The sequence below is a fragment of the Aegilops tauschii genome, chromosome 2 (assembly GCF_002575655.3).
Source record: "Aegilops tauschii subsp. strangulata cultivar AL8/78 chromosome 2, Aet v6.0, whole genome shotgun sequence".
NCBI lineage: Eukaryota > Viridiplantae > Streptophyta > Magnoliopsida > Poales > Poaceae > Aegilops > Aegilops tauschii.
In genome coordinates this window covers 569671525-569686240 of record NC_053036.3, presented here as the reverse complement: position 1 = coordinate 569686240, position 14716 = coordinate 569671525, and the positions used below count along the sequence as shown (strand labels likewise).

Here is a 14716-nt window from a genome sequence, read left to right as displayed (position 1 = left end):
TTTTACATTTTTGTTTTCTAATCCTTGATTAACATTTTTTAGATACAAGATTTATATTTTATTTCAATACATGGTCAATACTTTTTATAAACATTTAAGATTTTTTGATATTCTTGATTAACATTTTCCAAATACTAGTTTAACAGTTTTTGAATACAATGTCAACTTTGTTTTATATACACATTTAACATTTTTTTAAATGCTTGATTATTATTTTTCAGTTACAAGTTTAACATTATTTAATACACGGTCAACGTTTTTCTATACACATTTAACATTTTTCAAATGCTTGATTAACATTTTGCAAATACAAGTTTAATGATTTTTTTAATACATTGTCAACATTTTTCTATACACATTGAATATTTTTTAAATGTTTGGTTTAAATTTTTTTTACATACATGATCAACTTTTCTCTATGTACATGGGAAACATTTTCTCTATGCACATTTAATATTTTTCAAATGTTTGGTTAACATTTTTTTTCTTGAAATATTCTTTGTAAAATGTTTTTTGTAATATATTTATTTAAAATATTTGGAAGTATAAACGAAAGTAAAAAAATGAAAGGATAAAACAAAAACATAAATATAAAAAATGTAAAACATACGCTCGCGTCACTGCAAGGCATTCCAGCGAGTCGGAAGGTTGCCTCGCTAGAAGCAAGGTATAGCTGCACCCGCATTTCTAGTAGCGGTAGAATCGTTTGCTCGGCCTGCGCCTCCAGCTGATGATCGGCAGGTATTGGCGTCCCAAAGTCAGGCTCAAGGCCTTCTCTCTAGAAAAATTAGGCCACATGCACGCTGATCAGTTGGATGGAAATATTTCCCCAAACCAGCACACTGCACACACAAAGCTCCAGCAGATTTTTTTTTTGAATCTCACACACTGCACACACAAAGCTCCAGCAGATGGTACAAAGTAACGGGATGCATCCCTCCAAAAAAATAACGGGATGCTGCCGGAGATTCCTTCAGTCCGGAGGTATTTTTATTGCCAATCGGACGCGTGAGGCAAAGCGTCCTAATATTTGTATAGTTGTCAGGGGTTTGTTAGGCTGCGCGTGTTAGGTGTGTTGTGTTTGCCAAAGCGCTAGTATATCTGCTCTATATAGGCACGCGTCCCTGCTATCCATACGTACGCTTCCCAACCATCTCCACATAGCGAGCCGCCGTTTGCCGAAGCACATCGCCGGTGATGGACTCTGCGCCTACGGTGGCGGTGCACGTCCTTGTGTTCCCTTGGCCACGGCAGGGACTCATCAACCCCATGCTCCACCTCGCCACGGCCCTCCTCGACGCCGGCGTCCACGTCACCTTCCTCCACACCGAGCACAACCTCTGCCGCATTGCGAGGGCGCCTCCGCCGCGCCTACGTTTGCTGTCGATCCCCGATGGCCTCCCCGACGACCACCCCCGCCACTACATGGAGCTGATGGAGTCCATGTGCACGACCGGCAGCGCCGCGTACCGTGCCCTGCTCTTGTCGTCGCTTCTGCCCGCCCACGATGTGCCGCCGGTGACATGCGTTGTCGCCGATGGCACCATGCCGTTCGCCACCGACATCGCCGAGGAACTCGGCATCCCGGCGCTTGCCTTCTGCACATTCAGCGCGTGCAGCTCCCTGGCGTTCATGTCCATGCCCAAGGTCTTCGAGCTCGGCGAGAACCCCTTCCCTGCGGACGACCCAGTGTGTGGCGTTTTGGGGATGGAGGGCATCCTCCGGCGACGAGATCTTCCTCGTGGTCCTGGACTCTGCTCCACTGAGCAATCAGGCGGCGGAGATCCCATGATACTCAAGATTGGCGAGGGCGTCGCTCATAGCTGCAAGGCGCGTGCGCTGATAATCAACACCGCCGCGTCGATGGAGCGGCCAGCGCTCGCCCACATCGCGTCGCGCACACGCGACGTCTTCGCGGTAGGTCCACTCCACGCCAGCTCGAGGTCCGCCGCAAGCGCGAGCCTGTGGCGGGAGGACGACGGGTGCATGGCGTGGTTAGACGGCCACGGCGACCGGTCCGTCGTATACTTGAGCCTGGGGAGCATCGCCGTGATCTCGTACGAGCAGCTCACCAAGTTCCTCTCCGGCCTCGCAGCCACCGGGTACGCCTTCCTCTTGGTGCTCCGGCCGGGCATGGTCTAGATGGCTAGCTCAGCGCTACTTCGAGAAGCCGTCGCGGTAGCGCAAGCCGGCAAGGCCAAGATCGTGGAGTGGGCTCCTCAGCTGGACGTTCTGCGGCACAGAGCGGTGGGCTCCTTCCTGACACACGCCGGTTGGAACTCCACGCTGGAATGCGCCGTCGAGGGCGTGCCGATGGTGTGCTGGCCCTTCTTCCTCGACCAACAGATGAACAGCCGTCTCGTGGGCGCCGTGTGGAGGACGGGGCTGGACATGAAGGACGTGTGCGACAGGGCTGTCGTGGAGAGGATGGTGAGGGAGGCCATGATGTCCGGCCAGATCAAGGCAGCGGCCCAAGCCATGGCGGAGCAGTTGAGTCTGGACATCGCCGACGGGGGCTCATCGTCATCCGAGTTAGGGCGGCTCGTCCGCTTCATCAGAGAGCTCAGCGTCAAGTCTGGTCCAGAGCCAAGAATTACTTAAATGAAAATTAGTATGGTTGCTTCCAAGGGGGTGAACTGTGTCAAAATTTCAACATTGGGATAACAAGGGACCAAACTTGTATTTGGGGGTATTCCATGTCAAAAATGTCATCCTTGAGGTAAAAAAATGGAATAAACTTTCAACTTTTGGTAAAAAAAATGTTTGTTTACCACTTTTGTTTGCTCTGTCAAAAAAGAAAAGAAAGCGGCAAGCTTATCTTATGATATTTATGCCTATTAGTAAACACTTAACCGTTTGTACTTTGGACGGACCCAATGCGCTATGTAATTTTTTTTTAAACGGAGGCAAAAGCCCAGCCTTTTTTGGATATTATCGTCATTGCCCAACCTTTTCCCATTCAGGTGTTGTTAAAATATGGATTGTTCTAGTGGAAACGACTAGAAAACCTTATGTCTCTTGATGCTCTTTTGAGTTAATAAAATCTCCCTTTATCGAGAAAAATGCCTCTTGCAAAGGAAAAATGTGTCCAAGATGAGAACCAATCCTGCACTATAAAGCAATACCTTGTGCATACTAGGCCTATTTGTTGTGTTATGTTGTACATATCTAGTCGTTCGTACAAGTGTTCTGATCTTCTGTGTTGTAGACAAACCGAGAAGAAATTTGACATCACTGACACAATCAAGAGTGGTGGGCGGCTCTTCCTTATTGATTCTAGGATCAGGAGAGAACTTATGGTGGCTTTCACCAGGGACTCCAAGTTGCATGTTGAACATGTACTGATCTACATAGATTGCTCAAATCACAATGTTGACTCAGACAGATTTCTTTGATGGCTTACTACGGCGTGTTTCTCTCTTTTGCAGCTGGTTGATGTATATAGAGTGGAGGAAAATCAAATAGATATATATTCAGGTCAGCCCTAGTTAGCTTGATTATAGATGACCTCCTGACAATAGGTCAGGCCTTTGGCGAGGAGTAGACCTACAATTTCAGTGCCTTCTCTTGTTTCTCTTTCTTTTCCTTTGCTTTGACTGACTTCATTCTGTACATTATTTCCCCCTTCTATAATGAAAAGCAGAGCTCCTGCTGTTAACCATAAAAAAAATCAGGTTCGGCAAGGTAAGTCAGTCAAACTCTGTTTTACCCGCTCTTGTCGTTCGAGAAAACATTTTTCCTGCTTAGCAATTCACATATCTATCCACTCGTCCATGCGGATTTACCTTCCGTCACACAGTGTTTTATGCTTTCGTGGGGTGAGGGAGTCCTGGATTATGGGGTTCCCGGGCATCCGGGCTATGTGACATGGGCCGGACTGATGGGCCGTGAAGATACAAGATAGAAGGCCTTCCCCCATGTCCGAATGGGACTCTCCTTTGCGTGGATGGTAAGCTTGGCATCCGGATGTGTAGTTTCATTTCTCTGTAAACCGACTCTGTACAACTCTAGGCCCCTCCGGTGTCTATATAAACCGGAGGGTTTAGTCCGTAGAGGCTATTATAAATCATATAGGCTAGACATCTAGGGTTTAGCCATTACGATCTCGAGGTAGATCAACTCTTGTAACCCCTATACTCATCAAAGTCAATCAAGCAGGAAGTAGGGTATTGCCTCCATTAAGAGGGCCCGAACCTGGGTAAACATCGTGCCCCCTGTCTCCTGTTACCTTCGATCCTCAGACGCACAGTTCGGGACCCCCTACCCGAGATCAGCCGGTTTTGACACCGACATTGGTGCTTTCATTGAGGGTTCCACTGTGCCGTCGACAGAAGGTTCGATGGCTCGTTCGATCATCCACAACGATGCCTTTTCAGGGGAACTTTTCTCCCGGGTCAAATTTTTGTGTTCGGCGGCTTCGCGCTGCGTGCCGCCTTGATTGGCCACCTTGAACAGATCGACAACTACGCCCCTGGTCATCAGATCAGTTTTGGAAATCTAAATTATGTCACTGATATCCAAGGAGACTTGATCTTCGAAGGGTTCGCGGCCCCGGCCATCGCTCTGGCCTTAGATCCGGAGCAAACTACCAGGTCTGAGGATGGGAGTTTAGAGCCCACCGGATTCTCTAGAATTATGGAGCTCGCTACCGGAGATCCGGAGGGGACTGCGTCATCGGCAAGCCCGGAGTCGAACTGGGCTCACCCTGTCATTGGAAAGCCGGACTCGCCCCCGGATACCAGCTCTGAACTCTCAAGGTCCACGTCACGTGAGCACGGCCAGGAGGCTCCTGCCCTGCCTAGCTCCACGGACTCTCGCTTCCCCGTCCAAACCTCGCTCTTAAACGAGGCTCTGGACCTAATGCGATCCCTTGCCATTATAGAGGAATCACCTCCGAACTACGCCCAGCCCGGACTAGGGGCTGAAAGTGGGGAATTTTACGTCCCACCCACCACCCACTTCATAGCCACTGTAGAGGACTTAACCGACATGCTGGACTATGCCTCCAAAGACATCGACGTCATGAACGACGATGCCGGAGACGAACAAGGCCAAGACCCGCCGTTTACCGGACGTTGGACGGCCACCTCCACATACGACGTGTATATGGTGGACACACCCAAAGAGGATGACGGCGATGGCAGGAAGGACCCGGTTGAGGATAAGACTGCTGAGGCACCACCAAAGCGTCGACAACAGCGGCGCTGCTCAAAATCACGTCGCGAAAAAGACAGCAATACTGGCACCGGAGACAATAACACTCCGGAGAATGTCGAAGACCCCGAAGCCCCCGTCGAGCCATCATCCGAACGGGATGATTGGGCGGAGGGGCAAGTTAACCTTGACGATTCGGTTGGGAACGAGGACTCGAGGATAGTAACTATCTACCAATCTCCAAGGATGATGTGAGCCTTGGCGACGAAGACTTCATCGTGCTAGAGGAACCACTTGAGCAGGAGCGCTTTAAGCGCCAGCTAATCGCTACTGCGAGAAGCCTAAAAAAGAAGCAGCAACAGCTCCAAGCCGAATAGGATACACTCAACGACAGATGGACCCAGGTCCTAGCCACCGAAGAGTATGGCCTTCAACGCCCAGCAAAGAGTTATCCGAAGCGTCGACTACTACCACAATTTGACGACGAGGCCCTCGAGCCAATACCGTCAAGACATGACCACGCTGATGAACCAGACCGGCCACCGCGTGGACGGGACAGAGCGGCCACTTATGCCGAACACCTGCCCGCACCACTCCGCCGTAGAGGTAGAGAGACAGCGGCCCCAGGGTACACCTATGACCTACGACAGGACCCGGACAATAGAGCAGGCCAAGCCAGATCAATCTATGGATCAAGGGGGCATGCCCCAACGCGAGAAGACGGCCATCAGGTCTGGCGCGATAAGCACAACCTCACCCGAGCCGAAAACCGCATACGGACATCATCCGAACTCCGTCGTGACGTCGCCCGATACAGAGGACCCGCACACCCCTTATGCTTCAGCGATGAGGTAATGGAGCACCAGTTCCCAGAAGGGTTTAAACCCGTAAACATTGAATCATACGATGGAACGACAGATCCCTCGGTATGGTTGAAGATTTTCTTCTCCACATTCACATGGCTCGCGGTGAGGATCTCCACGCCATCAAGTACCTCCCACTAAAACTAAGGGGACCAGAACGACACTGGTTAAACAGCCTCCCAGAAAACTCCATTGGTAGCTGGGAAGATCTGGAAGATGCCTTTAGAGACAACTTCCAAGGCACATATGTCCGGCCTCCAGACGCCGATGACCTTAGTCACATAGTCCAGCAACCGGGAGAGTCAGCCCGGAACCTCTGGACCAGGTTCTTAATAAAAAGAACCAAATTGTCGATTGTCCGGATGCCGAAGCCCTTGTGGCCTTCAAACATAGCGCCCGGGATGAGTGGCTCGCCCGACACCTCGGCCAAGAAAAACCAAAGTCCATGGCAGCTCCTACTGCACTCATGACCCGCTTCTGCACGGGAGAAGATAGCTGGCTAGCTCGCAGAACCAACATCACCAGCGACCCTAGCACCTCCGAAGCCAGAGACGGCAACGGTAGGCCACCATGCAACAAACACAAGTGTCGAAGCAACAATGAAGATACCGAAGATACGACGGTCAACGCCAGATTCAGTGGCTCTAAACCCGGTCAGTGGAAGAAGCCATTCAAAGGAAACAAAGATGGTCCATCCAGTTTGGACAGAATACTCGATCGGCCTTGCCAGATTCATGGCACCCCTGACAAGCCTGCCAATCATACCAACAGAAATTCTTGGGTCTTTAAACAGGCCGATAAGCTAAACACCGAACATAAGGGGAAAGGGCGCCCAGCGAGGACGACAATGAGCCTCGCCCAACAAACACAAGGGGGCAAAAGAAACCCCCCCCCCCCACCGAGGTAAAAAACAGTAAATATGATCTACGTTACTCATATCCCTAAGCGGGAGCGCAAGCGCGCATTAAGGGACGTCTATGCCATAGAGTTAGTCGCTCCAAAATTCAACCCATGGTCAGCCTGTCCGATCACTTTTGATCGCAGAGACCATCCGACCAGTATCCGTCATGGAGGTTCGGCAGCATTGGTCCTCGATCCAATTATCGACGGATTCCATCTCATGCGAGTCCTTATGGACGGTGGCAGCAGTCTTAACCTGCTTTATCAGGACACTGTCCGCAAAATGGGTATTGATCCGTCAAGAATCAAGCCCACTAAAACCACCTTTAAAGGAGTGATACCCAACATAGAGGCCTGCTGCACAGGGTCAATAACGCTGGAAGTAGTCTTCGGCTCACCGGATAATTTTTGAAGCGAAGACTTGATCTTTGACATCGTCCCCTTCCGCAGTGGCTTTCATGCACTGCTCGGACGAACCGCTTTCGCCCGTTTCAATGCAGTCCCGCACTACGCTTATCTAAAGCTTAAGATGTCCGGACCACGCGGCGTCATACCAGCCAATGGAAACATGGAGCGCTCCCTCCGTACTGAGGAGCATATTGCGGCCCTCGCGGCCGAGGTACAGGGTGGCCTTATCAAGCCGAATACTTCTTCGGCCATCAAACCCCCGGACACTGTCAAACGAGTCCGATCTACCCCTCAGAATGACAGTTCGGTTCGTCCAGAACTTGATTAGCAATTCAGCCTCCGTCAAAACCCCCACCTAATCGCGGCATACGTACCGCACGTACATAACTACGCACTAAAAATACCATGGGCAGGGATGGAGGCACATTAAGGACAAAGTCCACAATACGGCTCGACCCTATTCGGACCTTAATCTCCTTCTTCTTTTTTCTCTTTTCTCTCATATTTCAGGTTCTTTAAAACCCAAATCACTTGTCGGTTGTACAAAGGGCCCCTTACCAGGCCCCTTCTATATACACGATCGTTGATCCTCTTAAAGGATCCTAAACCAAAGGTGAAAAGCAGCGCAGACGTGCGGCGGGGTGTCCAAAGGATCTTCAAGACCACCTTTTTTAGGACCTGTATGGAGCTTTTCCCTTGTTCTCAAATTCTTGGCATGTAAAATAGCCTCGATGATGTGGCATTCCCTGTAAGAGCACGTTTTGACGTATCAGTCAGACTATAATGGAAACAGTTTTGTCCAACCTTATTCGGTATTGGTTTACCAGATAATCTGTATTCCCCTCTTTACGTCAGATTGAAAGACACATCTCGGCACGATTTAAAATCACCAGGGGCTCTATTTAGCCATATATATTTTTGAAAACAGAAAGTCCAAACACTCTCAGAGTAGACTTCGGCGTCCAGAATACTGCATTATATGCATCGGCTTCTAATCATGTCTTTGGTCAATAGTTGGGTTGACCGGCTCCAGTGGTTACTACCTTACGTTCCATTTGTTCGACTAAGGTAGTAAAGGGAGAACTACTACGATTGTGCTTCTGGTTCACACGGTCAAGCACCTCAGTAGAGAAAGCCGAAAACTGACTGTCATGATGCTGCGAGAGCTGGTCAGCGATTCAGCGACTTACTAAATCTCTAGCGATTTCTCCCGTATTACACGAAGGACTGGCTCTCTTCCAGTCACGCGCATAAGGCATCCAAGTTCGGATAGCCGCATACGCACCAGGGGCTATCTCACAGTCCCATTGTCAAACTCCTATGCCTAAGTGAGGGTGATAAAGCCGCATAGTCTGATTGCTTGGTTCGCCGCGCTGACACCTCCTTTACGGACCAAGACGTTGGGTCAAGTGTGGTCATGTGCTATTCCGAACACCCCCGTAGTATCTACGTGGGGGCTGAAGTCGACGACTGGTAAACTCTCAGGGATAAAACCGGCCGCATAGGAGGAAAAATACTTTAAGATAAAAGGCACAAATATATTACAAAGCTTTAGTTCATGGCACAACGCCTGGTCAGGTCAGATACATTTACTCGAACATGATATTCTTCGAGCATTGACCCTCTATCAAACGGGCACCCTCTAGGACGTCTTCGAAATAGCGCTCCGGCTTGCGGTGTTCCTTGCCTTCTGGCGGGCCCTCAACTGCCACGACAGCGGCCTTCATTTTTTCCCAATGCATCTTGACACGGGCGAAGGCCATCCGCGCACCTTCTATGCTTGCCGACTGCTTGACCGCGTCAATTCGGGGCAGCGCGTCGATGAGTCGCTGCACCAGGCCGAAGTAGCTACTTGGAATGGGTTCGGTTGGCCACAGCCGGACTATGACGTCCCTCATGGCCAATCCGGACATCCTATGCAGCTCGGCCCACTGCGTCATCTGGTTGTTCAACAGCGCTGGGCGCTCCTGGGTCGCGAACTGTGACCAGAATAGCTTCTCCGTCGTGTGCCCCTCCTGGGCCCGAAAGAACTGCGCGGCGTCGGCGACACTCTTCGGAAGATCCGCAAAGGCGTCTGGAGCACTCCACAGTCGAGTGAGCAAGGCATACTTCTGATTGCTGAATTTACTCTGTAAAAGAATGGGCTTACCAGCCACTATCTGTTCGGCCTGCTTGATCTCCTCGCGCGCCGCACGGGACTCGGTCCGCGCCTCCTTGGCCCCCTGGAGAGCCTTGGTCAGCTCGGCCGCTTGGGCCTTATTCTCCTCTTCCAAGGACTCGCACTTGCTGGCAGCGTCCTTGAGCTCTTGCTCTACTTTGGTCACCCGCTCCTCATAGCGGCCGCGGGCAACCTGCTTGGCCTTTAAATCTACGGCCGCTTGGCTCACCCGTGCCTGCTCCTTGGCTCGGGCAAGGTCGCCCTTCAGGGTCTCGACTGCGGCTGCACTACCTGCAATAATGAACAGGGCAACACAGGAGCTTAGACTCCGCATGGGTATATTACTTCAGATGTGTAAACATTTTTTCCAAAAACATACCTTGCGCCTCATCAAACCTCTTGTTGATGCGGACGAGATCCTCATCGGCCAGCCCTAGCTTCCGCTTGAGCTCGGATACTTCGGCGGAATGGGCGGAATGGGCGGTTGCCGCTAACAATGAAGCCTGTTTCTGAAAATAGACAAGTACATTATCTCCTGCGAATATTATCGATCCTCTGTTCGGCCTTTTTTCCAAAAGATGAAGAGAGTCTCAGGGACTACTATCTATACACAGGCATATTTTTCATATGAAAAGCGGCTAAAGACATTACATCTCATACCTCAAAGCCTGTTAATAGGCTGGTGAAGGCTTCGTTCAGCCCGCTTTTTGCGGACTAAACCTTCTCAACCACCGTACCCATCAGGGTACAGTGCTCTTCCAAAACGGACGCACTTCGTAGGGCGTCCGACAGAGTGTTTGGCGCCTCCAGATTAGAGGAGGTCGCCATTGGAATAGGCGCTCCCCCCTCCTTCGAAGGGGGTCGCTCATTCGATCCCGGAGCCATTTGGGTCTCCGGAATGGCATCTGGCTGGGGGCCGGACTGGTTAGGGCCCCCGTCATCAGTCTCCATGAGGGTTGTGCCCCCCATGTTCTCGGCAGCCGAGGCATTACCCTCTAGCGCCGTCTCGGCGGTCCCCCGCGCCTCTCCGTGGCCCGGAGAGGTCCTTTGGGATAACACCTCGGTGTCATCCGCAATAGGTGGCGGGGAGGTTCGCGGAGGCGTCTCGCTCTCCATCATCTCCGATGCCAGAGAGTTCCCCGAAGATGAAGATAGTGGGGGGAGATCGCGGGCCGGACTGTAGCGCATGATTTAATATGATTCCCACGATTCGTAAAAGATTGGATGTGTGTAGAGAATCCTTAGATACTTACGATTCGGCTAGGGGCTTGGCCCTGGGGCGACGCTTGGGGATGGCTTCGGCATCCGAATCCGAGCCATCCGAGAGGGATATCTTCCCCCTCTTGGACGCCTCAGCCTCCGGCCGCCCTCTTCTTCCCCCTGTGAGGAGGGTCATCTTCTTCCTCCTCCTCTTCGTCTTCATCTCCCTCATGGGAGGAGGGAGCCTCGGCCCCTTCGGACATCGCGTCCGAAGTACCTTTGTGGTGGAGGCCGCTTTCGGCCTCTTCTTCTTCTTCTTGTCCTTCTTCACCGGCGCCTGGTATGGCGCCGGGACCAGCATCCTCATTAGTAGAGGATCAACTAGGTTTTTGGGCAGTGGAGCTGGACATCTGATCCGCTCCGCCTTCTTTGTCTAGCCCTGTTTAGAGGATGGAATTCTCAGTGCACTCCTTTGATTGATGAACTAAGCTATGTTCGGAAATTTAACACTTACCGGGGTGGCCGGATGATTGCAGTCAAGGCCGGTGTCCTCGGACGCCTTCGGCCATGACTTTTGAGCCTTGAAGTGCAGCTTCCAGATCTCTTTGTGCGTCGTGCCAATGATTGTTGTAGGGTCTGTGGTCCTTCCGGATTGAATTCCCACATACGGAGAGGCCGTTGCTGGCAGGGAAGGGTTCGGCAGACGAGCATCACCTGGATCACGTCAGTAAGGCTGGTGTCCTTTTCTATGATACTCTTGATGCGCTTTTGCAGCATCAACACCTCATTGTACGAACCCCAGTCCAGATCCTTTTTGGTCCACGATGCGAGCCGCGGCGGGGGTCCGGATCTGAATGCAGGAGCGGCCGCCCACTTGGTGCCGCGGGGTTCGGTGATGTAGAACCACTCCTGCTGCCATATCTTGACGGTCTCCAAAAAGGCCCCTTTGGGCCAGGTAACATTGCGGAGCTTCCTCACCATGGCGCCGCCGCAACCGCGTGCTGCCCGTCGACCACCTTCGGCTTCACGTTGAAGGCCTTGAGCCACAGGCCGAAGTGTGGGGGTATGCGGAGGAATGCCTCACACACGATGATGAACGCCGAGATATGGAGGAAGGAGTTCGGGGCTAGATCGTGAAAATCTAGCCCGTAATAGAACATGAGACCGCGAACAAAGGGGTGAAGGGGAAACCCCAGTCCGCGAAGGAAGTGGGGAATGAATACCACCCTTTCGCCGGGCTCCCAAGTGGGGATGATCTGCTTCGGGGCAGGGAGCCTGTGCGTGATCTCCACAGTCTAGTACCTCGCCTCCCGGAGCTCCTTAACGTCCTCCTCCGTCATGGAGGAGGCCATCCACTTGCCTTGAGAACCGGATTCGTCCATGGCCGGAGAAGTTGGTGGTGGTGCGAAAGATTGGAAATTGGGCGCTAGAGCTCGAGGATGGGAAGGCTGAGGAAGAAGAAGGCGTGGGGTAAAAAGATGGATCTTTATCCGTTTATATAGGCCGTGAATATCAAGCGCCCCCCTCAAGTCTTAAAACTCGCATGTTCCCAAAGGGTCGTGTGAATGGCATGGTTGGATTACCCAAACCCGTATTGATGGGAATCCCGCAATAAGGGGACACGATCTCTGCTTTGACAAGACGTGTCAATGGAGGTTGTGTCTCGAAACGCGAAGCGGGAGGCCAGAAAACGGTTCAAAATAATAAAGAGGCCAGACATAACATTTCGCCGAAAAAACCGTGAGTGGACATACCTTATTTTGGTTATGTATTGTGCCTTTGTGGTTGAGGGTTGTAATGGTTATACAGAGCCGGACATAGTTCTCTTGTTCAACTGCTTTGAAGTATTCGGAGGAGGAACCCGCCTTGCAATGCCGAAGACAATCTACGCGCCGGACACGTTGTCATTGAAGCCTAGTTCAGGGGCTACTGAGGGAGTCCTGGATTATGGGGTCCCCGGGCATCCGGGCTATGTGACATGGGTCGGACTGATGGGCCGTGAAGATACAAGATAGAAGGCCTTCCCCCGTGTCCGGATGGGACTCTCCTTTGCGTGGATGGCAAGCTTGGCGTCCGTATGTGTAGTTTCCTTTCTATTAAACCAACTCCGTACAACCCTAGGCCCCTCCGGTGTCTATATAAACCGGAGGGTTTAGTCCGTAGAGGCTATCTTAAATCATATAGGCTAGACATCCAGGGTTTAGCCATTACGATCTCGAGGTAGATCAACTCTTGTAACCCCTATACTCATCAAAGTCAATCAAGCAGGAAGTAGGGTATTACCTCCATTAAGAGGGCCCGAACCTGGGTAAACATCGTGCCCCCTGTCTCCTGTTACCTTCGATCCTCACATGCACAGTTCAGGACCCCCTACCCGAGATCAGCTGGTTTTGACACCGACATGGGGTATTATGTTTTATCGGATTACCGTAATTAGCCCGAAAATTCTATACACACGGGCATTTTACAGGGTTTTACGGGTTGTTTCCTAACAAATCTCCCCCCTCCCCCCTGATTTTCAGTGGGGGTGGGCCCCTCACTTTAATTTCATCCAATCAAAACCAGCCATGTATCCCAGTCTGTTGATCACTTAAAAGCCAGTCCATGCGTGTAGCATTGCTGTAATTAGCCCCACCTAAGCAGTTGGAAAACAAACAGTGACATGTAAGTTAGGAACAACAAGCACCTTATCTCAGTTAAGGCATATACAGTGGTTGATAAGTAGTCTTATTTTAAGCCCGCCATATAATTAAGAGAAGACAATAAATAGATATCCTTAAATAGGTGATGAGATACATTCTTGTTGAGAGACTATCTCTTAATCAAGAGAAGACAAGTCTTTTATTATAGTTTCCCTTTCCTCCACATCAACATTTATCTTACGTGGCACTTCAAAGATAGCACAAGTGTACACGCCCTTAATCTGCATAGAGATCTAGATAGATAGACATGAATTCTTCGGAAATCCGTTGGTGCTCCTGGAAGCGCGCGCTCCTGCATGCAAAAAAAAAATTCAAAGTTTGAAAAAATTTACAAACAAAAAATTGGTGCATACATGTTTACACTATATGTGTGCACGTCAAGTTTCGGAGAAAACCGACTTTTTTGTGGCTTGTGTAAAAAAACAAAAGGATGTCTTGTGAAAAGTATTTTTTAACACCAGATTTTGTCTTTTTTCACACGTGACACATAAATTGTTGGTTTTGTACGAAACGACTTTATGAGCATGTACAATATTAAGATGTACACGCCAACTTTTTCTTTGAAATTTTTTAACATTTCAAAATATGTTTAAAACACATTTTAAAACCAGGAGCGCGCGCTCCCCTGTGCCAAAACGCCACTCTCATGAATTCTTCTCCTATACTTGGATACATAGACCTACAAGTTAATGATGCAGATTTACTGTTTATTTTGGGCTGCTGTCCCCCAGCATGTACCCCTTCTTATTTTCTGGTAGTTTTTTTTTCTTTTCAACCTTTCCTATTTTGAACTCCGGACTTTGTATCGTGCGATGGTTATGCTTTATCTATAAAGCGGGTGAAAGCCTTTTTGGCACTGTATGGCAAACACCCGCTGTGTGTAGGTTTTTATCTTCTCACCATATATGCACATGCCATTTGTAAAGTGGAATAAGGACTTCTATATAATTTGATCTTGTAACTATCTTAAATAAAAATAGTAAGCTTACACATCACACGTACAGATATACCAGACACAGACACATGCCTTGTTGTGCTGTTTTTACCTTATCGGACTTTTTTTACCATTGATGATGGTCTATTTAGCCTTGTATATGTGTGACTCTTGGATGGTGTATGTGACGTTTGCATGTACAAATGTTGCTTTTCAATTTCGGCAGTTCAATGGGTGAGAGGTTATCACTCATCGGTAGGCGGGAACACCACCATAAAAAAAGAAGCAGCCACAAGTACCCATTGAGCTTAGAGGTTGTAGAGATAAGGGATTGACCAAATAGAAGCTAGATGATATGGAGGATAAAGATAGGTTAGTTAATAGTTATTTCCTTTCA

The 14716-nt window shown here is 49.9% G+C and overlaps 1 pseudogene; it reads left to right on the top strand.

Annotated features, from left to right (window-relative positions):
- Positions 1–151: 151 nt before the first annotated feature.
- On the top strand, positions 152–4591 carry LOC141041785 (myricetin 3-O-rhamnoside 1,2-glucosyltransferase UGT709G2-like; annotated as a pseudogene).
- Positions 4592–14716: the final 10125 nt, after the last annotated feature.